Here is a 24,875-nt window from a genome sequence, read left to right as displayed (position 1 = left end):
ATTCCCTGTGCCTCATGAGGTTGCCTGGACCTGTGCTGCCCAATTCCTGCATCACCTGAAACTTCATACTGATACCTGCTCAAGTATTCTACCAGCTTTCACAAGTGGCAATATCATCAGGAGAAACATTCCAGAAGCTCTTATAGAATTGATACATTTCCAGTCATTTTCTTAAAATATGTAGACAGATTCCTATGCGCCATTAATCACCAGGATGTATGAACCTAACCCAAACATCAGCACTATTTCTTCAAAATTATTCCAATGTACTAATGATCTGTAGTTACCATGTGCACATCATTTCACCCAGTTTAATGGAATAGTGACCACAGCAATCCTTTGGTTCAAATACTGTAGTCCAGAGAATCTCAAAGCTGAGTGTATATAAACAGAAGATTCCAAGGGGCTCAGTAGGCACAATATACTTCTTGTTTCTTAAGAACTTATATTCTCTTTGTGGGAGAACCAGATCTACACAGGGTTAGTGCTTCTGAGCCTTCACCATGCCCAGCAGGACAAGGAATCAACTTCACAAGGCTGAGTACCAAAGTAGCTTGATTCCTGTTGTTTCTCCTCTTTTGGAAAATTTTTAATTTTATTTGTTCCAATTAGTTCTACATGGAAGTCTCCTTTTTTTAATGCAGCTGGACCTGCATACATAATGACATAATGGTCAAGTTCACTCAGGTTTTTATTTTTCTATGTCAGTTGCTTGGTCCAATGGTGTATTATATGAGAACATTCTAGCACATATTAAAGCTCTCTGAAAATCTTCACATATTCCTGGCAGACACAAGAATGAAAGTAAAGGCACACACAAGAATCCCTCACAACCTTCCCTCAGGGCCACTGTGGCCACGTGAAAGTTGGGTATCAGTCTGGTCCCATGGTGTGGATATAATATTAGAGATCAACTGTGATCTGCCTTCTTTGTGAATTGAATGGTCACAAGTGCCAGTGGTCACATGAACTGGATGTGATGAAGTTGATACTATTAAAATTGAAGCAGGATTTCAGAACATTGGTTCATGAACCTAAATGGAATAGTGTAAGATGACTATCTACAGTCTGTGCATTTGTTCATGCTAATTATTGATAGTCCCTGATCCATAATGACATTAAAATGGGAAATTCATTTGGAAAGTACTTACTTTAAATTCTTTCTCATTTTTCAATGTCTGGGCATAGCCCCTCCAAAAGGACCTTGTCCCTTAACTTCCCACTGTGCTTTTTGCAAGACCTGATAATCTGACAAAACCATTTGCATCTCAGTCCAAAAACTCAGAAAACTCAGAGGGAGACAGACCATAACACATTCCCAGTTTAATGTCTACATGTCTGCAGAGAGGTCAACAGGTGCACATACAGGTGAAAAGGTCAAAAGACTTGGGGTTGATGCCCATGCATGGTGAGAGGAGAAATGTATCTTCTTAGGGAGGGTGAGCATGTGGGAATACAAAAGATGAGTGTCCTCTGTTTCTCCTACAGTCCACCTAGCCCAGCCATGTACACTCAAAGAGGGATTTCCTCACTCAGTACCCTGAACATCACACCAATTTTCTGAACATGCTTTACTAACACTCTACCACTCCAAGCTTCTCTCCCTCCACCCAAGCTGACACCACACAGTGTCCATAACACCATCATGATATAATAACACACAGGCAAGCTCTGTCCTGAATTAGAACAGGATGATTCTTGTCCCCTCTCTGCTGCTGGTACTGAGGAGGAGGAAGAGGACCACTGGGCAGAGGACATTCCCTCTCCCTCATAGAAAATGCTCCCAGTGACCTCAGAGCCTGGCTGCCCCTGAGAAGTGCTCTCAGCAGGTGGAAGCAACAGGATGAGCAGTCGGAGCAGCCCAGTCTCACACTTCTGCTTCCCTGGGAGGTTGGTGTTATGGCTTGAATCACTGGGAAGGTAATTCTAGTTTTGTTGACAGTAACAATTGGCAACTTTTTCAGCATCCAGGCTTTTATGGTGAGGTTGAAGTCTGTGGCAAATTTACTGCCAATGAACCTCAGTGGAACCATATTTTGCAAACTATTTGCAGCCTAAATGAGGAGCTTAGGAGATTGCCCTGTTTTCTGCTGATACTGATCTAAAATATGTATAATGCTCTGAGTGGCCCTCGAGATGCTGACAGGGAAAAAGGGGACTGGGTCATCTGGATATCACATCTCACACCTAACATCAGAAACAACAATTACATGTAGTAAACTCCCAGAACCTTAGGAACCATCTTCTGCCTCAATTCTCACGGCACTATGGTCAAAATGGCCATACTACCAAAAGTTATATATAAATTCATTTCAATTCCAAGTAAAATTCCAATTATGGACCTCATAGAAACAAAGCAAGCAATCATGATATTTATTTGGAAGAATAAGAGACCTAGAATAGCTAAAGCAATTTTTAGCAGGAAGAGTGAAGTAGGGGGTCTGACAATACCAGAACTTCAACTATACCACAGAGCAATATTAACAAAAACAGCATGGTATTGACACCAAAACAGATAGGTAGATTATGGTACAGAATAGAGGACACAGAGAAAAACCCAACTAATTACAATTTTCTCACACTAGACAAAGTGCTAAAAACATACAATGGAGAAATGATACTCTATTCAAAAAATGGTGCTGGAAAAACTGGAAATCCATATACACAAAATAAAACTAAAACCCTATCTCTCACCCAGCACAAAACTCAACTCAAAATGGATGAAGGATCTTGAAATCAGACCAGAGACTGCACCTTATAGAAGAAAAATAAGATCCAAATCTTCATCATGTTGGCTTAGGAGCAGACTTTCTTAATATGACTCCCAAAGCACAAGAAATAAAAGCAGGAATCAATAATTGGGAGATATATTCAAACTAAAAAGCTTTTTCTCAGCAAAGGAAACTATCAGCAATGCAAAGAAAGAACCTACAGAGTGGGAGAAAGTGTCACATGTTTGTCAGATAGAGCACTAATCTCTAGAATCTAGAAATAACACAAAAATCTTTACACCAAGAATAACCCAATCAATAAATGGGCTAAAGAAATGAGCAGATATTTCACAGAAGATCTACAATCAACTGATATATGAAAAAAAGTTCAACATCTCTATTAATAAGAGAAAAGCAAATGAAAACTACCCTAAAATTCAATCTCACCCCAATAAGAATGGCAATTATCAAGAATACAAGCAACAATAAGTGTTGGCGAGGATGTGGGAACAAAGGTACACTCATACGTTGCTGGTGGGGTTGCAAATTAGTGCAACCACTCTGGAAAGCAGTGTGGAGATTTTTAGAAATCTTGGAATGAAATGATCATTTTAACCACCTATCCTAATCCTTGGTCTATACCCAAAGAACTTAAAATCAGCATACTACAGTGATGCAGCCACATCAATGTTCATAACTGCTCAATTCACCATAGCTAGATCATGAAACCAAACTAGATGCCTTTCAACTGATGAATGGATATAGGAATGGTGGTATACACACAATGAAATATTACTCAGTCATAAATAAGAATAAAATTATGGCATTTGCAGGTAAATGATTGGAGTTGGAGAATATCATACTAAGTGAGATAAACCAATCCCAAAAAACCAAAGGACAAATGGTCTCTCTGATAAATGGACAATGATACATAATGGGGGGTTGGAAGGAGGCAAGAATGGAGAAAAGATGGATTGTGTAGAGGAAAAAGATGAGTGGGGGAGGGAAAAATAACAGAATGAGATGAACATCATTACCCTACATCCATGTATAAATACACAAATGGTACAACTGTACTTCATGTACAACCAGAGAAACAGAAGCTGTACCCCATTTGTTTACAATGAATCAAAATAAATAAAGCAAAGCACACACACACAAACACACACACTTGATACATCCAAAAAATAAAAAAAAAATAAATTTTCACACAACTATACTCTAGGGCATGTCACTGACTACTTTTGGTTGAGCAAATCCCCAGATTTTTCCCTCCTTACCTGGGAGGGAGAGAAGCAGGTTCCCCAAAAGCTGTGTGGGGAACCTCGTATCCATTCTCTGTCCTGACAGACAGACTCCTGCACAGGATGGAACCGGCCTTCTAAGATATTTTCAGGGCACGGGCCATGCTCTGGGTGCATGCAAATAAGCAGATTTGGGTTACCTGGCACAGCTGTGGAGCTTACTCATCTTTCACGCAGCAAAGGCAAGGTGTCCCCACTGAGCCAGATAAGATCAGGGTAATGCAGATTTGCCAGAGCTGAATGTGTTTGCCTGGAATACACAGGACAGAACCAGTGTACTCTCCTGTGAGGAGTGATATACCTATCTTTTCCTGATCCAGGAAAGTCTTCTTGTGTTTCCAAATGACAATTCTTAAACTTTGATCCTAGGGTCAGGGAGGAATTAATAGAAAAAGGAACATCTCATGCTTGGGATGTAAAAAGAATGAAGGAGGGGTCGCCCTCCTCCACTCGGGCGGCGGCGGGAGTTCACAGGCTGGTGGGGCTGTGGCGTGTGGGGTGGCCAAAACAGGCGGCACTCCCCAGCAAGCTGTGGGCCGGCTCCGCGCCAGGCACAGAGAAACCATCATGTTGGGGTTGGTGCTCTAGCCCCCCCCCGCAGAAGGCAAGAGCGCTCGCGGGTGAGAGGGGCGCGGGCTGCCCTCTGGGCAGCATGAGTCAGCAGCGACCAGTGAGGAGACTGCCCAGCTTTCTCGTGGAACCAGCGGAGGAGATGGTGCGCTGCCGCTGCCACTACCCCCATCAACGTGGAGAGCCTGCTGCCATTGAAAATAAGAATTAATTTTGAAGATAATGTACAATATATGTCCATGAGAAAAGCTCTAAAAGTGAAGAGACCTCGTTTTCATGTATCACTGGTTTATTTAACTCAAAAATTTATGGATCTCGTCAGATCTGCCCCTGGGGGCATTCTCGACTTAAACAAGGTTGCAACAAAACTGGGAGTATGAAAACGGAGGGTCTATGACATTACCAATGTCCTAGATGGAATTGACCTCATTGAAAAAAATCTAAGAACCATATTCAATGTATAGGATCTGATCTTAACAATTTTGGAACAGTGCCCCAACAAAAGAAGCTGCAAGAGGAAATTTCAGACTTTTAGCAATGGAAGATGCTTTGGATGAGTTAATCAAGGATTGTGATCAACAGTTATTTTAATTAACAGATGATAAAGAAAATAAAATATATCCTTTAAGTATATGCCTTTTTAAAATTTCTGCTTTCAGAGCAGATTAAGTGGACTCTATCACGGTACACATAAGGAACACCAGGGGACCCATTGATGTGTATTTGTGTGAAGTGGAGCAGAACCATTCAAATGGAAAAAAATCAGACAGGGTAGGGACCTCTTCATATAAAAGCAAGCATCCATAACACCCAGAGAAAGGAGAAAATCCTCCTCAGCAAAGTGAAGATGTGATTGAAGTGATCAACTGATAGCATTTGAGGATTGATGGATTGAAATTTTTTTTCCTTTTCATTTTGGAACATCCTGTGTGGATGGATTATGCACCAGTTTGAATTTCAGAGCAATAAGCCATCCAGGAAGTGCTCTCATTATCAGTCAGCAGCATTAAGGCTAGTAGTGTCTTCAAGTAGCTCCCCAATTAGATTACTGGGTAATTATGGTTTCTGCATTCAAAAAACAACTTTTTTAATGATTGTTCACTGCATTTTGTCAGTGAAATAGACATTTTGCCTCCTAAAATAACTTCATCACAAAGAGTATCACGAAACAGATGGTCATGCCTGGCATGGACAGTTCTTCATGGACTCTGCCTTCCTTAAAGGATCATGTGGTATATCATAAAAATAATTGCCTTACACTGGTTCATGTTTGCAGTTAAGTGTTGTACATTGGCTAGGTGTACACACAGATCTAAATGTGATGTTTTTGTATATATCTGTATAATGTTTAGATTACTTATGAAATATGTCTAAGTGACACTTTTCACCCTTGTACAGACAAAATAATGTATATATGAAAAGTAACAGACAGATGCTCTAATTTCTTTGAAACCTATAACTTATTAGTATCCTCTGGATGAGGGTTAGAAGAGAGTTTTTCCAAACTTCTACATGTAGAAGAAACACAGTGTGCTATACATTTAAGTTCATAATACTAATTCAAGTATTTTAATGTGGTACCTAGCACTAAAATTGGAGTCAGATGCTTCTTGATGTTGAGCTGCCTACAGAGTTTTTGTGTCCCAGCAGATTGGAGGCATGTCCCAAATCCTTGGGGGAAAGCATAGAAATGCCATCATGGAGTAGCCTATTTCACTGAGACATGAATTCAGTAATGTGAAATTGGAAACTGTGTTAAGCTTTTTGTGAGCAGATTTTGTAATATGTGTCTGTGTGCAACCTCCCTCCTCAGTTGGAGGGGTTTTACTTACCTTGAGTTGTATCCTGCCCTCTCTCCAGCTCTAGTCCCCCCTTCCCAAGACCTAGCTATTTCTACCTCAGTGGGTAAGTCATTTACTACTCTGTGCCTCAGTTTACTCAGTAGTTTACCATTAGACTGTGATGCCTTGAGGACTTCATTATGATCGTTGTTATATCCCAGCACCTTGCACCATGCTGGCCCACTGGGAGTGCTCAGTGAGTGTCGGACAAATCAGGGAGTGCATGACTGCAGAAGGAGACTGATAAAACATGGCTTGTCTGCCACACAGGTTTCATGTGAGCATCATTTGAAGCCTCTCTTGCTTTCAATGAAAAAATTGAAGTAACTTAAAATTAAGACCTTGTATAAAAAGACTTACAGTGTGGATCCAAAATCAAAATATTACCAAATAATGGATTCACATATTCTGAGCTCAGTAGATTTTGCCAGTCCTATTCTCTGCTGGACACCAGCTACTCCTCCACAGTCCCTGCTTTTTAATTTCTTTATGCTAGTAAATGGGATGGTTAGCCTTGAGGCATCTCCTTCTGTTTTAGACATAAAGTTGTCTTTTGACATAAGCTAAAGAAAAGCTACAGGGGATAGTGGTCACTGGGTTTGTTGGAGGAACAGCAATGGTGAGATAAAAACTAAGTTTGGACGTGAAAGTGAGAGCCCAGGTAGGAAGTTACATGTGTTTAGGTCAGTTGCTCTTGGAAGGAACTGAGCTCTGTGTAGCACATTGGGCAGATATTAGTTGATGTGTGATCTTTTCATCATGGGAGTAGAAGAGGGCATCTAAGAAGAACGTAGAAGAGGAGAGGCCCAAGAATAGCTATTTTAAGGGGAATACAGAAGAAGGAATGGGGGAAAAAACTAAAGGAGATATTGTCCCAAACAAAGGAAGCATTGCCAAAGGTAAGCAATGACTTGTGAAATGTGATGAGTGTTCTGCCCTATACATTGTTCTGAGGGAAAAGTGAAATCATGTCAGCAAAAATCTTATGTAAATTGTAAATGTGTTACATAAATGAAGTAGCTCTGCCACTCCAAAAAACAAAAACAGAAAACAAACAAACAAACAAACAAAAAAAGAATTAAGGAAGGTGGAAGGTAGAATCTGTGATCTGACTAGTGCATGATTCTTTAGACATTGACTTTGCTGGACCACAAGTCCAGGGGATAATGGAACCATTATAATTCTGCCTTTCATGCCTCTGTCTCTCCCTAGCACTCACTCAGGCACAGGATTGTTCCTCTCTTCCCTAGAAGAGCAGGCCTAAGACCAGGCAGGTTTTTCATAAGTGTCTTTTTGGAAGAACTCAGAATAATTTTAGAAGCAAGTTTTTTTTCCTCTCATGATTGCAGTGAAGATTGAAGCTCAGCCCACCCTGGGTCCCTGTGCACAGAACAGTTACCGACTCCTTCCTGAAAGTTCAGAAGAGGTGGAGAGCATGGCAATTACAACCCATCTTCCCTTCCACTCTCTTCCCCCCACCATGGAGATATCCAGAATCTGGTTACAATCTCTGAATGGGCTCTCTGTGTGTTCTGTACCATCTTTTGAATTCACAAGAACAATCCTTTTTCACTGCTCACCTGGGACTTCCTCAGAGCAGGGGTTCTTTTCCTCCCTTCAGCCTAGTCCACAGCTGACCTGAATTCTGATTCCATTCCATGAATCCAGGGGGAGGGCTCTCCTTGTCAGGTTGTGGTTATTTCAGAACTAAAAGTAGATCAGATAATGTGTCTGAGTTTGCATTTGGAGAAACACAGATCATGTGCAGAACCCTAGCAGACCTATGATCCTGAATGCAGGGCAGAGTTCCAGAGCCTTAGTGACCACCACAGGACAGGATCACTGCTCCTGTCCTAGGGCTTTCATACCAGATTCCTGAGATTATTTATTGTCTGATGTGTTTGCTCTCTAATGTCAGGTCTGTGGTGCACCAACATGCAGGTTTTGTAGTCTGGAGTCCCCAAATGTTGACCATGGATCTTTTCTCCCCTATTCATGAAACTCTTACCCTTCCTTCATCAGTAGAAGAGATTATGTAAGAAATTCAAGAGATCCCTCTTCTAAGAAATTGCCCAACTGCTTAAGGACAAAGAATTAACAATTCATCAGGAATTCAAACACATTGTTGTCTCAGGCAGTTGACATCTAGGCTGTGGGACCAATATGAGATACCAAAGATGTGGTTTTGGCAACAGAGAATGAACCTAGTGTCTCTGAAGGTCACAGGGTTAAGGTAGGGGCAGGCTAGGCTTCCTCATTTAGAGGCTTTCTCATCTAGAGCTTCCAACCCTGCTCCATGCTTCCAACTTCAAACCCTCCAAGAGCCCCTGGGAGACCCTCAGCAGCTCCTAAGGAATATCAGGCCCAGGGCCACACTCAGCATTTGGGGAGGTTAGCCAAGTCCCATGGAGTGCATCAGGAGAGGCCCCAGAGGTGTTGAAGCTCCAGTCATCACTGGACCCTGTGCCTCTTTCCTAAGCCTCTCCAGAGTGCTAAGGAAGGGAGTGTCCTATCCTGGACCCCTGAGCACCCCTGCTCAGACTTCCATCCTCCCTTTAGAAGTCCCAAGTCTCCAAGTTCATGTGTGACTAGTGTTACCTGCCCATGAGAGATCTTCTTAGTTTTTTTTAATTTGAAGTCAAGTTTCTTAGATTATTTTTTAAATCAAAAATAGACCAACTTGGAGGTGGACCAGGAGGATGACAATTATGTGACACAATAGGTGAGACTGTGCCAGGATCTTGGTCCCTGGCTCAGGTCTGGAGTCTGATATGGCAACAGATGTTCAGCACATTGCACCTGTGACTCATTCTGGCCACTAACACAGGGACTGAAGACAAGGAAACAGAAGGGTTAAGGGAAGGTGTCCAAGGCTCACCAGCACAGGAGCCTTCTCCAGACAGCAGATACTATGGAGGTCAATTTGATGAAGAGAAGAGTTTCTTTTTTGTCCTGAGGTTCTCCCACACCCACACCTCTCAATCACCAAAAGAGGAGCAGAGACCTATGTATTATAGATTTATTACACAATTTGGCACAATGAGTTATTTTGATGTATGATTCTCTACAATCTTGAAAGATCCAAGTTAATAAAAATTTAGTATATATGTTAAGGTGTTCTATAGTATTCCCAGTGAGAAGTTTTGCTCCTGGGATCAGGGCCTGTTAACTAACTAGTTCTATAGTCACATGAGAAAGTCATATGCCTCTTAGCTTCCTAAATAATACATTCATGTTATCTTTGTCATAATGGTAAAGAAGCACATCTTGAAGGAGATTTCTACAGTCTCCAGAAGGTCATCGCCAAGTAGGTTTTGGGTGAGGCTGTGGTTGGAGGACTAGTGGTAGCCATGATCATGCACTTACTGTTCCTTGTCCTACACAAAACCATAGATCCTGTTGTGAAGATTCCTGCCTCAGTAAACCCTACCCTCTTTAGGGCCTGGATACTGATGCTCCTCAGAGTGCCATGGTCAGGAAAGACAAAAACCCACAGCACAGGCATAATCCAGTAGAAATGCACCACAGCAGTCCATGGCACAATGATATGAAACTCCAATTTCCACAGGTGGCTGGTGATATTTGGTTCTGCTGCTGAGTAATAAGATATGCAGAAATGGCAATAGTTTCAGCAGCACCAGAGGTGGTATTTGTGAGACGTGACTCCTGTCATGATTCCCATCCCTGCTTCCAACACTGATCAAGGACCATTGTGCAAATATGGTGGTAGTAAGAGAAATACAAAGACCAGGCAATCTTCCCAGAGATGGAAGCATCTTCTAGCATGCTTGGTCACTTAGGTCTTATTATGGTTTAGTTGTGAGGTGTCCCCTAAAAGCAAATGTGTGAGACAATGTAATAAGGTTCAGAGAAGAAATGATTGGGCTTTTGAGAGTCTTAACCTGATCAGTGAATTAATTTCTGATGCAATTGATTGAAGTGGTAGGGTTTGGCTGGAGGAGATTGGAATTGGGGTGTGACATTGGGGTATATATATTGTATCTGGAGTGTGAAGACTTCCTCCTAATGCAAGCTCCACCACCACTGCCAGAATGTACAAATCAGATTCACTTTGAAGTGCTGTTGTAAGCAAAATGCTTTTATATATTGTTTGCAAACATTTTTAAAGACAATATAGTACTGTTGTGGGATAGGAGATGTCTCTGGACAAGGGTCCTAGGGGTTTACAGAGGAGAGGGGGAACTCGCCTCACTACCAGTAGGGGTCTTGGCATACATGATGGAAAAGAATTTCAGCCTGAGTCAGACAAAGGCATAGATGGAGGATTATTGAGGAAGGAGTGGCACATTCAAGGGACAATGAGGGCTGTCTTGAAGGTGAACCCTGCATTGACTGGGGGACCAGTATTTACACCAGAGCTGTATCAGGGCCATCTTGGAGATAGAGCTAGGGTGGAGGTGCACATTTTAACTCATTTTCCCTGTGCTTGACTGGCACTTCCCTCATTTCATAAGGGCATGGCCAGAGCATGTGCCTCAAGATTTACAACTGTTTTATGCATCTCAATGGCTTGTGGAAACTTCCCTTCAGATTCAGAATTCCTCTGATTCAGGGTTTCCTACCATCTACACACAGTCTAAAATTTTAAACCTAAAGGAAAATTAAGAAATTTTTATTTCAGTTTGGATTTCCAGTGGTATTTTGAAAATGTCTATATTTCAAATCTTCCAGCTCATGCATTCTTTAAAAAGTCCAACATTTGATATTTCAACAATTCCTTTTTTTGTATCAGGTAAAGGTAATTGACAAAGAATTTTAGCACTAGAATTTTATATATGATATTAATTTAGAAAATCCTATTCACTAGAAAAACAACAGGACTTTCCCTAGTTGGTCCTGGCAGGCTCCCCCTGAGGAAATTCACTGTGGGAAGCTCACTTTAGTGTCTAGGAAGTAAGAATGGTAAAGAGGGGAAAAAGGCAGTGGAATCACTCTGTGGATATGTAAGAAAAATAAAACTCTATATGTGCCATTGAAAAAAGAGCTGGTATTTAGGGCAACAGCAACAACCATTGGAACTGCAGTTGATCAAGTCAGTAAAAAAGAAAAGAATAACTAGTCTGTGTTCACAAAGTTGAAGTATAATGGGATAAGTCAGACTTCTAGGCAAAAAATATGTATGAGGTGAAAAACGAAATGATTTTTAAATGTTCAAGTAGTAAGAACAAACTGAAGTCCAAATGATCTGAGTAAGTGTTTTCAAAGAAATAAAAATCAAAATTCTTCAACATTGAAGTCTACAAACCAAACTCCCAGAAAAAAGTGCAGGAATATCTAAATAATGATGAAAATTGATTTTGTTCATGCATGTGAAGTAAGGAAATGACCAAGTCAGAAAGCATGCAGTCCAGAAGCCACAGTGCAATGCAAAGTTCTTAAACATACTTCAATTAGAGAATGTACCCCAGTTCATTGATCCTTGTTGATTGACAGTTGAAAAAGAACAGAGTACTTAACAAGAGCTGTGGTGTGTGGTGTTAAAGACTGCAGGGAGAGAAAGAGTCTCAGGTTTGGTGAGCACATGGCTGAGCTGGGAATGAAGCCCAGAAGGGCTGATGCTCTGCTCCTCCACCTACCTCCCCCACATCTCAATTTCCTTCCTTTAAGACCCACCAGTGACCAGTGACCAGAACCATCAGACAAACACACACACACATACACACTCACACACACTCACACAGGCACACACCAGCCCCCCCAAAATTAGTAAGTTGTTCCTAAAGTAGAAATCATCAAATTTAGTATCTAATTAAACTCAATGAAATTCATTTATAAAATGCATTAATCACAAAAGAATAAGTCTTCAAATATAATTCATGTAATACAATTCAATCCAATTATAATTTCTTGTGCAGATGTAAAGTAATGTTGGGTTAAGGGAGAATAAAATGAAGCATATTTCACCATTATACTAATTTAAAACATAGTGGAAGTTAACTGATATTTTTCTTGACTAGAACTGTAAAATCAATTTACGTAGGCTAAACAAAAATTTAAATGTGCATATAATTACTTTCAAGGTTAGATTTAAAGGAATATGTAAAACAACATACAAACTATTTTTGTAATTTCTGGGATGACAACATGATATCTAGTTTGCTCACCAACTCCTGAGAATAAAGCCAGGTGTGATAGTCTGGCACATTAGGGTCTATCGCTGGGAAGGTGTCCATGAACCAAGGACCCTCCTACCCTCTCTGGAATCAGGACCCTCCTGCATGGGACTGAGCTTTGTCCTCAGGACAGCTTCAGACATCAGACTCCCACAGCCAGCTGTGCAGGCACCCTGTGCTCCAGGAAATAAAGATGACTTTAGAGGGAAGATGCAGCAAAACTCCTTGAACCCATATCTAAGGGTGCACAGGGGCCTAACAGCAGGATTCAGTATGGACTTTACCTGTCCATGCACCTGGACAGACTGCATCATCACCTGTGGCTGCAGAGTCTCATAACCTCCTGCCTTTAGGTGATGTGCCCCCTCCCTCAGTGAGGAAGAACTCAGCTTCTCCAGCTTATCCATGCTTCTCTGAAGGCAGCAACAACATGTGAGAAAGATTATTTGTTCTTCCTATTTTTACGCCCCACTCATTTTCCCCCTTCTTGGTCAGGACTCAAAGTTGCCCTCTCCTAGTAAAACACATTCAGTTTTTTTATGTGAGATGCATAGCTCTGATACAGTGAGGGACAGAAAGAGGAGCATGAAGTATTTTCATTTTCAAAGTCTTCCTACTTTATGTGAAGAGTTAGGACTGTCAACAAAAAGTTGATTTAAAAAAGGAGTGAATAGATGTGGTCATTCTACATTAAACATTTTGGTTCAGACATCTAGAAGCTCTGGATACTAAAGACAGGCACACTGCATAAAGACAAGGCAATCTTTCACAAATGCTCTTTTTTTTTCTTGAAAGTTCTCATTTTTTATGTCAACTCCCCATATATTTTTCCTTAGCCTGTGTCTTGAGCCAGTTCTTCCTGACCTGACCCATCTTCTCCCTCTACTTCTCAGCTGGTTCCCTATTCTCAATAACTTTTGGAGTAAACTGGCATCTACCAGGAAGAAATGGCATGGACCCTGGTATGTGAAGAATAGACAAAATAACAGAAAAAATCAATGAGTCCCTCTGAGCTACCACAAATTGATTTTCATACAACCTGTTGTATTCTACCTGTTCTCATAGTTCATTCACTAGGATATCTTTTCTTTTTACATACCTTCATGCTGCTTTTAAAAGCAGCCTGGAAATTCCTTAAATAGTAAAACAGATTTAATCTACTCACCAGAAATCACAGCCATAGGTTTAATTTCCCTGAAGTGGAAACATTTGTCCACTTGAAAATTTGCACTCTGGACATTGAGTATGAAGTCTCTATATTATGTTCTTCAGGTAGATCATTTGCCTAACATGTGGGAGGCCCTAGGTTCAAATCCCCATATCATAGGAAAACAAAACAAGTACATTGGTGTTTATACCAATCTTATTCAAAAACCTGTAATTAGCAATATCCCAAATATCCATCAAGTGCTTAATGGAAAAACAAAGTGTGACTGTACATACAGTGGAATATTATTTGATCATGAATACAAATGGAGAACTCAGGGATGCTACACAAGGATACATGTGGTGAAGGAGTCCAGATACTAAAGATTCCAGAGTACTTATTTAATTTTATGAAACTTCAACATAAGCAAAATTAAAGAAATGGAAAGTAGATTTGTGTTTGCATAGGTCTGGTGGGTAGATGGGGATGTAGAGAATGACTCTAACTGGTACAGGACTTCTTTTGGCATGACAATATTGTTCTGCTGCTGATTCTTCTGAGGATTACACAGCTCTATGAAGATGTTAAAAGCCACTGAACTGTCCAACTGAAACTATGAATTGAGCAGTGTGTGAATTATATAACAGTGAAATGCTAACTACAACTCTCAGATTTCAAGAGCAATGAGGCTTTGGGCAAAGACTAACAAGACTGTACCCAAAGCAGGTATTTGTGTCCTACATCAGGGACCTGTTCCTCTCAGATGTCATTTGCATGTTTCCAGTTGACCCATCTTTACATCTATTAAATAAAAATCCTTTCCTGAATTGGGATTTTCAATTTCCCTGTGATTCTTCTCAATAGTTGAGAGACCTTGACAAACAAACATCTTCTATCTGAGCTTTATCCACCTCATCTCTCCCAAATGGTGTAGCAAGAATGAGTGCATGCCTGCTTCTGCTCCACCTTATACTGAGTAAAATTTCCAGTGGTTTCAATATATCCTAAAGACATAAAAACTTTAACAATATGTTCTTATTCTATCAACAATACTTGATTTGGTTCATAAATTTAGGAATGGTAGTCTTTGCCAGAGGTTCCAGGACAAATTCTATGGGTGAATTATGTGTCTCTGAGGTCACAAAGCATGTATGGAATTGTAAACCCAGGGCCTTCTACTGCTTGGTGAGGTCGGCTCATATATGACACATAGCAGTAAATGTATATAATTAATCAATATCAATTCAATGAGAATGTAAAAGAAGTTCATTTGCAGTTGCGTACTTCAAATAATATGTTTTGTACAATAATATGTTTTGTAAATGTATGTTCAAATAATAGGTTTTGCTTTGATTTTTAAGTAGTGGAATTTTAACCCACGGGTGCTCTACCATGGAGAAACATCCCTAGCCCTCTTTTTATTTTTGTTTTAACAGGATCTCATTAAGGTTCCCAAAATGACCTCAAACTTGTGACCTTTCTTCTTCAACCTCCTAAGAACCTGCAGAGAAAAGCATGTACCACCATGACTGACTGTAGATGACTTTTTAAATTAACTCTCTGGTTGGGTAAATCTCAATGCACAAAACATTGTGATTGCTGTGATGCCTTATTGAACTGGATATCATGTAGAACTTTAAAAGTGTCCACTCATGTGGATCTGATCCAATGTGCTTGGAGGAGTTGTTCTTGAACTTGGTTGTGCAATTACATCGAAGAAAAGTCCAGGAATCAGTTGAAATCTTGTCAGCAAACTCTCTTTTCAGAAACAACGTTTTCCAGACAGAAGTCAACTGAGTAGGCACCACAGCAACTGCCAATGCAAAAAAAAAAAAAAAAAAAAGCAGCTGGTGAGCTGATGTGAGCAAAATAAAACCAGTGGTCTCAGGAGGTTTTTGTCACATGTTCAATCACTGTGGGACACCAGTTACCATACTGGTAACAGTGGTATGCTACAGTGTCCTCAGCCTCCAGGCTGGTGATGGAGAGGGTGAAGGCTGTCCTGACCCACTGTCACTGAACTGGGCTGGGATTCCACTGGTACTGGTGGATGCATCATAGATGAGGTGTCTGGGAGCCTGCCCAGGCTTCTGATGGTACCAGGCTAAGTAGCTGCTAACACTCAGACTGAACCTGCAGGTGAGGGTGGCTCTTTCCCCTGGATACAAGGACAGAGTGGCTGAAATCTGTGTCAGCACGTTTGTCCAGTGGTATTGAGATTGAAATAAAACAAAAGAATCACCATTGTAAACTTGATCATACCCCTGGGCTTCTCACTAGAGCCAGGGATTTTCACCAGCAATGAGTTTTAATCACTGTGCTAGCAGAGGAGAAGTACCAGGACACAGGACTCAACAACCCTAAAAGACTTTTTGGAGTGCAGAACCATCCCATGATCCCCCACTGGAAGCCAGAGTGAAAGGAGGCAGAGGAGCTCAATGGGAGCTGCCATGGATCCCTCTGGGTCCCACCTGTGGCAGAGCTTTCCAAATCCCTGACCAGGCACTGATATGGCTCTGGAGAGCAGGGTGGACTGGGAGGAGCATGAAAAGCAGCTGGGATGGGCTAACTGGGCTACCAGCTGCAGAGACTGCCTCCTCCTCCTGTCTGCACCTGAGCACCCATGCCCATGTGATCATGTCAGAAAAGGTCCATGTCTCAGCCTCAGTTTTTCCACCTATGGTCAGAGTTAAATCCTCCTGCCCTCCTGCCTCACCAAACACCTAGACACAGTCAGAAGGTGCTTATTTCAAACCTGTTTGGGATGAAATAGAAGCTTTTAGCCCATTTCTTTTTCTATCCCTAAGTGGATTTAGTCATCTGCCCTGGTCATGATTGTTTCTGGTTGAAATGATCCTTTGATCACAAAGTTTTCTTTCACACATTCTTTTTCCTTGCTTAGCAACATGTTCCAGGGTCCCTGAAGCAAACTTATTCTTTGAAAAATTCTAAAGACTAACTTTCAACCAGGCTTAACAGTATTGCTCCCTGGACAGTCACGCCTGCACAGATGAGCAGGACCTGGGCTATTACCATTCATGGTATTGACACCAAGTCCACGAAGACAGACAACAGCACTCTCCACACACACAGGAACCAATTCCTTGGATCATTCTCTAAAACACACAGTGGAGTGCACAACACATCCACCAACACCCACTCAGGTTCTCTCAACTTAACAGTCATGAAAAGCTGTTTACATTTCTGATAAGGTGTCAGCAAACATCATATTAAGTGAGAAAATATTTAACATTGTTTTCCTTTAGACTGATAAGAGAAAGTGTCCACTATTATCACTTTTATTATGCAGGAGGTTCTAGCAAATTTTACAAAGCACAAAAAGATGTAAAAGGCACAAGTTTTGAAAGAAAGGAGTAAAACATCTTTATAGACTGATAACAAAATTTTGTACATAACTTCTTAAACACCTTGCAGAAATATATCTACATGTAAAAATTTAACAAACTTTCTGGACTCACTGTCATTTTATACAGTAAATTTTGCAGATTAGAGTTATATAAAGAAAGACTTTTCCATGTTCATAGAGTAGAAACTTGATATTATCAAGATTCAATTTTTCATCCCAAAATTTAGACACACATGCAAACACACACACGAAAACACAAATTTAGACACACACAAACACTCACATGCACACACACACATCAAAATTTAAAAATGAACTGATATTGATGAAGTGGTGATAGAATTTATAAGACAATTAAAAGAATCTGGTGTGACTACAAAATTTTAAAGGGGAAAAATAGTAATGATATTCTATTTGAAACCTATTATAGAAAATATAGCTCAATGGTAGAACATTTAAGAACATGTGCTTAGAATGCACAGTGCCTGGGTTTGCTCCCCAGCTCAACAAAAAAAAAAAAAAAAAAAAAAAAAAAAAGAAGACTTACAGATATTCTGTAAGAATGCTCTGTAGGTACAACTACAGTGGATATATAAAAAGAAATCTGAGGGTGCATAAGGGCCTACATATACACAGTCATCTGATTTCTAACAAAGGTAGTAAAGAGGGTCATAAGAATTTTTTTCAATTTTTTAATAATTTGCAAAGAACATTTGGGTATAAAAATAAAATCAACTGTACTGTAGAAAAATTCTTCACACATTTCATATCAACAAGCACATAAATTAATGGAGGATCATAATCTATAGGCAAAGCTGAATTAATGCAGCTTCTAGAGAAAGCTTAGGAGGATAACATCAAACCTGAAGGAAACAAAGTTGTAAATGGCAAACTGATGTGCATAGTCATCACAGGAAAATATTTATACATTAGGCTTAATTTAAAGCCAATTAAAAATTTATTGAAGACAAAAATAACTGAATATCCCATGTTCATGAATTGAAACATGTCCATACTTTACAAAGTGAGATTGAGATTTAGTGCAATCCCTTTCAAAAGCCCAATGAATATTTTGGTGCAAAATTTGTGTGGAATTACAAAGACCCCGAAGAGCCAAAGAAATCTTGACAAAGAAGAGTAACCTGGAGAAAAGGTCTTTCCAGAACACACTTTCTGTTTTCAAACTATATTGCAAAAGTATAATAATGGAAAACTTATGCTATTGCCAAAACAGCCCAATATGAGACCAGTGGCACTAAATTGAGAAATAAACTCACAAAAAATGATCACCCAGGGGATGGGGAGATAGCCCAGTAGGTAGAGTGCTTGCCTTGTAAGCACAAGTCCCTGGGTGCAATCCCCAGCATCCCCCCCCCCAAAAAAAAAATGGTCACCCAAGCTTTGGAAAGCACTGAGAACACACAACATGGAAAGAAAGTCTCATCAATAAATAGTGTTGGAAAAAATGCATACACACATTCATAAATGAAACTGGACCCTTCTCCTACACTGTATACAAAATTTAACTCAATTTGACTAAAGAAAAAAATTGACTAAATATTTAAATATAAGATTGGAATCTGTATAACCTAAAATAAAACATGGGGACAGGGAATATCTTGACATGGTTTTAGCAATGTCTTTCCAAAAGCACAGGCAATAAAAACAATCATAAACAAGAGGCACTAAAAACTTCAGTATAGCACATAAAATAACAAAGGAGAAGAAAACTTACATAATGAGAGAAAATATTAGAAAAAAAAATCCAACAAAGGGTTAATATTCAAGATATCTTAGTAGTTCACACTACTGAACACCAAAAAGAAAAAAAGAAAAAAAAAAAAAAAAACTAACTACAAATAAACTAAGGACCTGAAGGGACTTCTTTTTTTAACCAAAGAAGATGTACAAGTGGTCAACAAATATTTAAATAGGTGCTCAATGTCATTGTTATGAGCTGTGGACAGTACATACTGGGTTCATGAGTTTTCAGAGAAGGAAGAATCTAGAAAAGTGCACTAGGGGTCATTTGTGTTACATTGTAGCAAAGAAGGTGTTCACATTTTTTCCAACATTTGATACTTTCTGTGAGAGTGAATTTAAAGCTGATAGACTAATTAGGCCAAAGGAATAAATTTCATCCCCATATGCTTTATATCATCTATTTATTTAAATAGTGATACTACTCTATTGTTTACAGAATAACATCAAGAAAATTCTGTACATATTCAATACAGATAAATATTTTTTTCTAAAATATGTTCAGTCTATGCTTGCTTGAATCAAAAAATGCAGACCCATGAATACAAACATTTGACTTTTTTATGCCAATAAAACATTTTAAAATTTAAAGTAGAAAGCAAATTGGCCAGCCACAGACCGGGAGAAGGTATTCCAGTGCATATTTTTGACTGTGATAATCAATTGTTGGTGTCTGCTTGACTGGATTGAAGGATGCTAGAGCATCAGAAAAGCACACTTCTGAGTGAGTGCATGGGGGTGATCCAAGAAATGATTGGCAGGTGGCTCAGGAAAATGAATCAAGACTACCCAGCCTGAATGTGAGCAAAACATAGATAAAACTCTCTTCTCTCTTCTCCTCTATGACCAGGTGCACAGTTCCAATTGATAACTGTTCCCTGTGGGCATCAAACTATAGCTTCCTTTGCTTTTAAATGTTAACTTGGCCCAGAGCAACATTGGGGTTTTTCAGAGGAAGGACTAAAAACAGGAGAGCCTACTGGGCACCCTCTCTCAGTCTGAGATTTCCAGGTTCTTACACTGAGCAACTACAAGTATCCAAGTTTCTGCTGCCTGAAAGCAGCTATTGGGGAACATTTTGTTTCATTTCAGTGATATTGTGACCCAATCTAATATATATATATGCTTGTGTAAATATATGTCTATGTGTGTGTGTGTGTGTGTGGTGTGTGTGTGCAAGTTTTTGTGTGTGTGTGTGTGTGTGTGTGTGTGTGTGTGTGTGAGAGAGAGAGAGAGAGAGAGAGAGAGAGAGAGAGAATGTGTATTTTGTTTCTCTGGAGAACCCTGACTTGCACACTGGTGAAAAAATTGTTCTTAACATACATAAAAAATGATCAAGGACTGAGGAGTTAGTTCAACTGGTAGAGTGCTTGCCTTGCAAGCACAAGGCCCTGGGTTCAATCCCCAGCACTGCAAAAAAAAAAAAAAAAAAAAAAATCAAAATGAAGGAAAGCAAACAAATGTGTATGTTTGGATTTGATCACTAGCTATTCCTGAGAAAAGTATCCGAATTGCTTGTGAAAACACAGCTAAGAAGTTACTCAATATTAGTACTTATCAAAAAAAGTATATTTTAACCACAATACCATTTCAAAATCTACCAATATGTATACAATTTTGCAAACTGTAACACTATCAACACTATCAACTAGCAACTGGAACTTTGAGCATGATACAGGTTGGAAGATTCTAAAGAAGCTCAAAACATGTTTTAGGAAACATATTGCTCTTTTATATTAGGGTTCTCTGAAACTAAACTATGCTAACCAACTCTCTAACTCACCACTTTCATTCCTAGGAATTTACTCCAGACAAGTGAATGCACCTGTATACAAAGGATGTTGCAAGAATGACACCAAAATTAACAACAGTCTCAAACCTGAGCCAAATCATTAACATAAAGAGTGACTGGCATGTTCATATAATAAGGAACTATACTCAGTAAAAGGGAACAAATTGCTACCTCACCCACAATACAGGTTAATTTAAAACAAAAGTTGATCGAAAAAGATCAAGATATCAAAGGGAACCTCCTAGAATTCCAATGACATGAAGTTCCAGAAGATCTGATCCATGGTCATAGGAAGTGGAGCTGAGGGGGCCTGGGTGGTGGTGAAGGTGGCAGGGGTTAGTGGGAGGAGCAGGAGGGACTGTTACATCTGTATCCCCATTGGGTAGTGGCTAAGGGGGTTCAGGAAGCTCAAGTTTATTCAGCTCATCACTTTATAACCCCTTTATTGACAACATGTGTACTTCACTGCCTTTAATTGTATCTGGTTTTAAATAAATGAAAGATGCATGAGTAGAAGTTAGGGAATCAGAGCCTCAGAGGTATGCTACCAACTCCATCTCCACAAGCACAGAAAACAAGCTAAGTTCTGAGAACCTCAACTACTCATTTATAGAGGATTATTGGGGGTCATCCACACTAGAGAAAGGAGCCCGTCACATGATATTTGACACCAATCAAGTCTCCCAATTTCTATCAATGGCCACAGACTTTGGAGTATTGTGCTGCTTATCAGTGCTATTTGTGATGGTGGCAGTGGGAAGGCAAGCTTTAAGAAGTCTGAAGTCATTTTAGGCCTTCACCTTGAGCCCTGCCAGTCCTTCCCATACAGAGTTTCTGAGCACACCACAGAGCAGAAGACAGCAGTCAACACCATGTGACCTCCCTCCACCCTCCCTGGGAGGAGGGTTTGTGCACAGGCCTGTCACTCTATGGGAGGGACTGCATAGTCCTGCTGGCAGTAATAACTGGCATCATCCTCAGTCTCCACCCTGCTAATTCTGAGCATGAATTCTGTCCCAGACTGTAGCACAGCAAAATGTTTTGGGACACCATAATTTTGTTTATCAGCATCATAGATGAAAATCTTGGGAGACTGGCCTGGTTTCTGCTTGTACCAGGTTAGTTAACTGGTGCTCTGATTCACAGTGCAGGTGATAGAGGTGCTCTCCTCTTGAGACACAGTAAGGAAGGTTGGAGTCTGCATCAGCCCCAGGCTATCACTGCCACTTGGGAAGGAAGAAATAGCATTCTTGAACTGGGTTCAACTCCATTTCCTCAAGCAGACCTGTCTGTCCAGGTCTATTACCTGAGAGCCCTTGGGTCTCTGGGGCCAGGGGGAACTGGGCCAGAGATGCACAGAGCCCTGGGAGTACCACCCACTAGGAGGAAAGAACTCTGTTACCTCAGTCTGTTTCCAGTGCTCCTTCTTCACCTGGGTACCAGAGCAGCAGAAGATAGAAGAGGGGAACGATGTAACCCATGCTCAGTTTGACCCTGCATGAGGCTCCTGTTGCCAAGATTCACCAAGCAGCCTGTTACTGGGGACTCTGAGAAGCAGAAATTGGCTCTGGGGAAACATGCAAACCAGCAAGTGTTGGGAATACCTTGCCTGGCAGCTGCAGAGTTGGCCCCTCTAGGGGATCGTTGCTACTGGCATCCGCATGAGAAGTCTCAGAGGAGATTCTTCTTGGCCTTGTGAGATGAAAACATCTCCACTTTTTCTGGTTCTTATTTCTACTGAGGGTGCTAGTGTTTATAGTTAGAATAGGGCATCCTCCTTCTAAGAAAGAGGAAACTAAAGTAGCTCTCTGATCCTGTGGCTTGATCTGTAATATGAAGACATTAATTACCCTTCTAGAATTCCATGAAGATCATCTTCTATAGGTGGCTATAAAATATGTGGCTCTGTGTTGACCTTGGTTTAGGAGAGATTCTAGGTGTCCTGGGGAGGAGGATGTCTTGGAGAAAATCCATGTCATACCTCTTGGGGATTCTGTACACCAGGGAATATTCAGATTATGTGAGCATATTCCTATGGCCAGTGTGACCCTTTGTTTTGGAGACTAGTGGATTTTGTTTCTTAACTTTTTCTGATTTTCTACATTATTTTTTCTCTTTCTCTCACTGCCTGTGATCACAATGTGATCTCTTATGGTAAGTCTGTGTTCTTAGCCTGAGAGTGCTCCAGTGTGATCATGAATAGCTCTCCTTTCTATCCTCACAGTGAAACTCTGTGATCACACTATATTCTGATTCTTTCCTTCAAGTGCACCGAGATATTTCTTAACTAAAATTAGTGATACATATATAGATTAACAAATAATTTACATCATCTCTCAATATGGTTGAACTTTAATTGTGTAACCCATTACTATGTTGGGTTATACTAATTTAAACATCCTGGATTCATGGGAGCTCCTGAGGACTATTATTACCATGGTTAAATGCGCACTTTCCAAAAGCTACTATTCTTAGAAAACTGTCTCAGACTGGCCCATGTGGAAAGAACTTTGATTTTAACTTCCTTCACCTCCCAGAAGCCAACAGAATATTTTATTTTTGTCTTCCTTGATAAAGCTGGGTTGGGAAGTTTTAGTGGAGAATGTGCTTTTCTCTTTCTTCTTAGATGAATACCTATGGACTCCCATTATCTCCTCTCCTTTAGGAAACCTCCTGGAATGCTCCTTTGCTCCCCTACAGTTCCCCAAAAGTTGGATCTCAATTTGTCTGAGGTCCTGAGATAGCTCTTAAGAGAAATAACACTCCAAATGCCAGGCCACTCCCCCATGGCTGCTGCCTTATGACTAGGCTGCATGCAAAAACTTACCTGCTGGAATATTTTCAAAGGCACATCAAATCACCACAAGATGCAGAAATATCTTGCCAATTTGTATTCACACAATGGTTCATCTTCTTAACCAGACAAATGCCGCTCTATCACAAGGACCTGTGGAATATTGCCAGGAGTCCTCCAACCAGGCCCTAGAGAAAGCAGACCACAAGCCAACGAATTAAAAACAGCCTGGTGATGGCATGATGAGTCCAGATTCACATGGCATAACACCACATTTGAACATAGACCATGCTGAAAGTGGAATGGTGCAAAGCCTCAAAGCTGAATATTCAAAAGGGGAGAGTAAGGAAATTTGGGGGGGCGAGAAAAATTGAAGGGTGTTGATGCTGGAAAACAACTTCAGAGAAGAGACAGTATGAAATTTATCATTGTTCATAGTCAACCCACGAACTCCATGACATATCTTCAGCCTCATCATATACTACAAATTCAGGAAGTAGTTATTGTCCATTCATTCTCTATGCAAGCATGAATACTGACCCGCCCTTGCAATTTCCAGTCTCTTTTCTATAGCTCCCAAGGGACAACCAAATATACATATGCTGATTCCTATTTTTTCTGGCACAAGACCCATGAGCAAAGCCTTCCTAACTTCACAGTACTGACCCCCATGACCTACAATTTAAGCCAGTTGATCCTGGGATATGCAACACTAATCCCTGGCTTTCCAAATGATGAGTGCACAACAGTCTCAGAAATTTAATCCCCAAAAGGTCTATGAATATTCAACAGTGAAGACCCTACATGGGCAAAACCTGAATATCAAAACAGAAGTGGTTCCATAATAGCCTACAAGTAACAGAATTACTGAGAAGAAAAGCGTACCTCAAGCATTTGCAAAATCCATTTTCCTTCTTGACTTGATCTATCCACCACCAACATACCTTATGCCTAATGTCTCTGATTTCCTTCTTCCAGTGTGAGTTCTTGCAAAGAGGGGCTCTTGTGTCATTCCTTATCCTCCAAAAACAATGCATTAATTCCCAGAACCGTGGTAAACATGAGAACAACTCAAACCCAAGTTGTTGTTATGCTTCATCAAATACTACACTGCATCTCTTGAGGATGTCCATCAATATTAACAAGAGTCTATAAAAGGGTTCCATTCCTCTTGACCTTGAATCTCCATTGATATTGGGAGAGCAGGTGGTAAATTCCCCGTGATCCTCCTGAATGCTCTCAAGAGAGGCTAACATCGATTCAGCCCCAAATCCTACCATTGTTCATGCAGAATTCACATGCATGCCACTGCAAAGCAAAAGTGTCAGAGAAAATCCACAAATAAAAGGACTGTCTTTTGTGTTCACCTTTTGGTTTTCCACTTGACATTGAGGATCACGAAGAAAGTGCTCTGGTGTGGAAGTCCCTGTCAATGGCAGAGAGTGTGGGTGTGT

The 24,875-nt window shown here is 40.4% G+C and overlaps 1 pseudogene; it reads left to right on the top strand.

Annotated features, from left to right (window-relative positions):
* Positions 1-4,667: 4,667 nt before the first annotated feature.
* Positions 4,668-5,455, top strand: LOC124974134 (transcription factor E2F6-like; annotated as a pseudogene).
* The last annotated feature ends 19,420 nt before the right edge of the window (positions 5,456-24,875 follow it).

Source organism: Sciurus carolinensis, unplaced genomic scaffold, assembly GCF_902686445.1.
Source record: "Sciurus carolinensis unplaced genomic scaffold, mSciCar1.2, whole genome shotgun sequence".
Classification (NCBI taxonomy): domain Eukaryota; kingdom Metazoa; phylum Chordata; class Mammalia; order Rodentia; family Sciuridae; genus Sciurus; species Sciurus carolinensis.
This window is presented reverse-complemented; position numbering and strand designations above follow the sequence as displayed.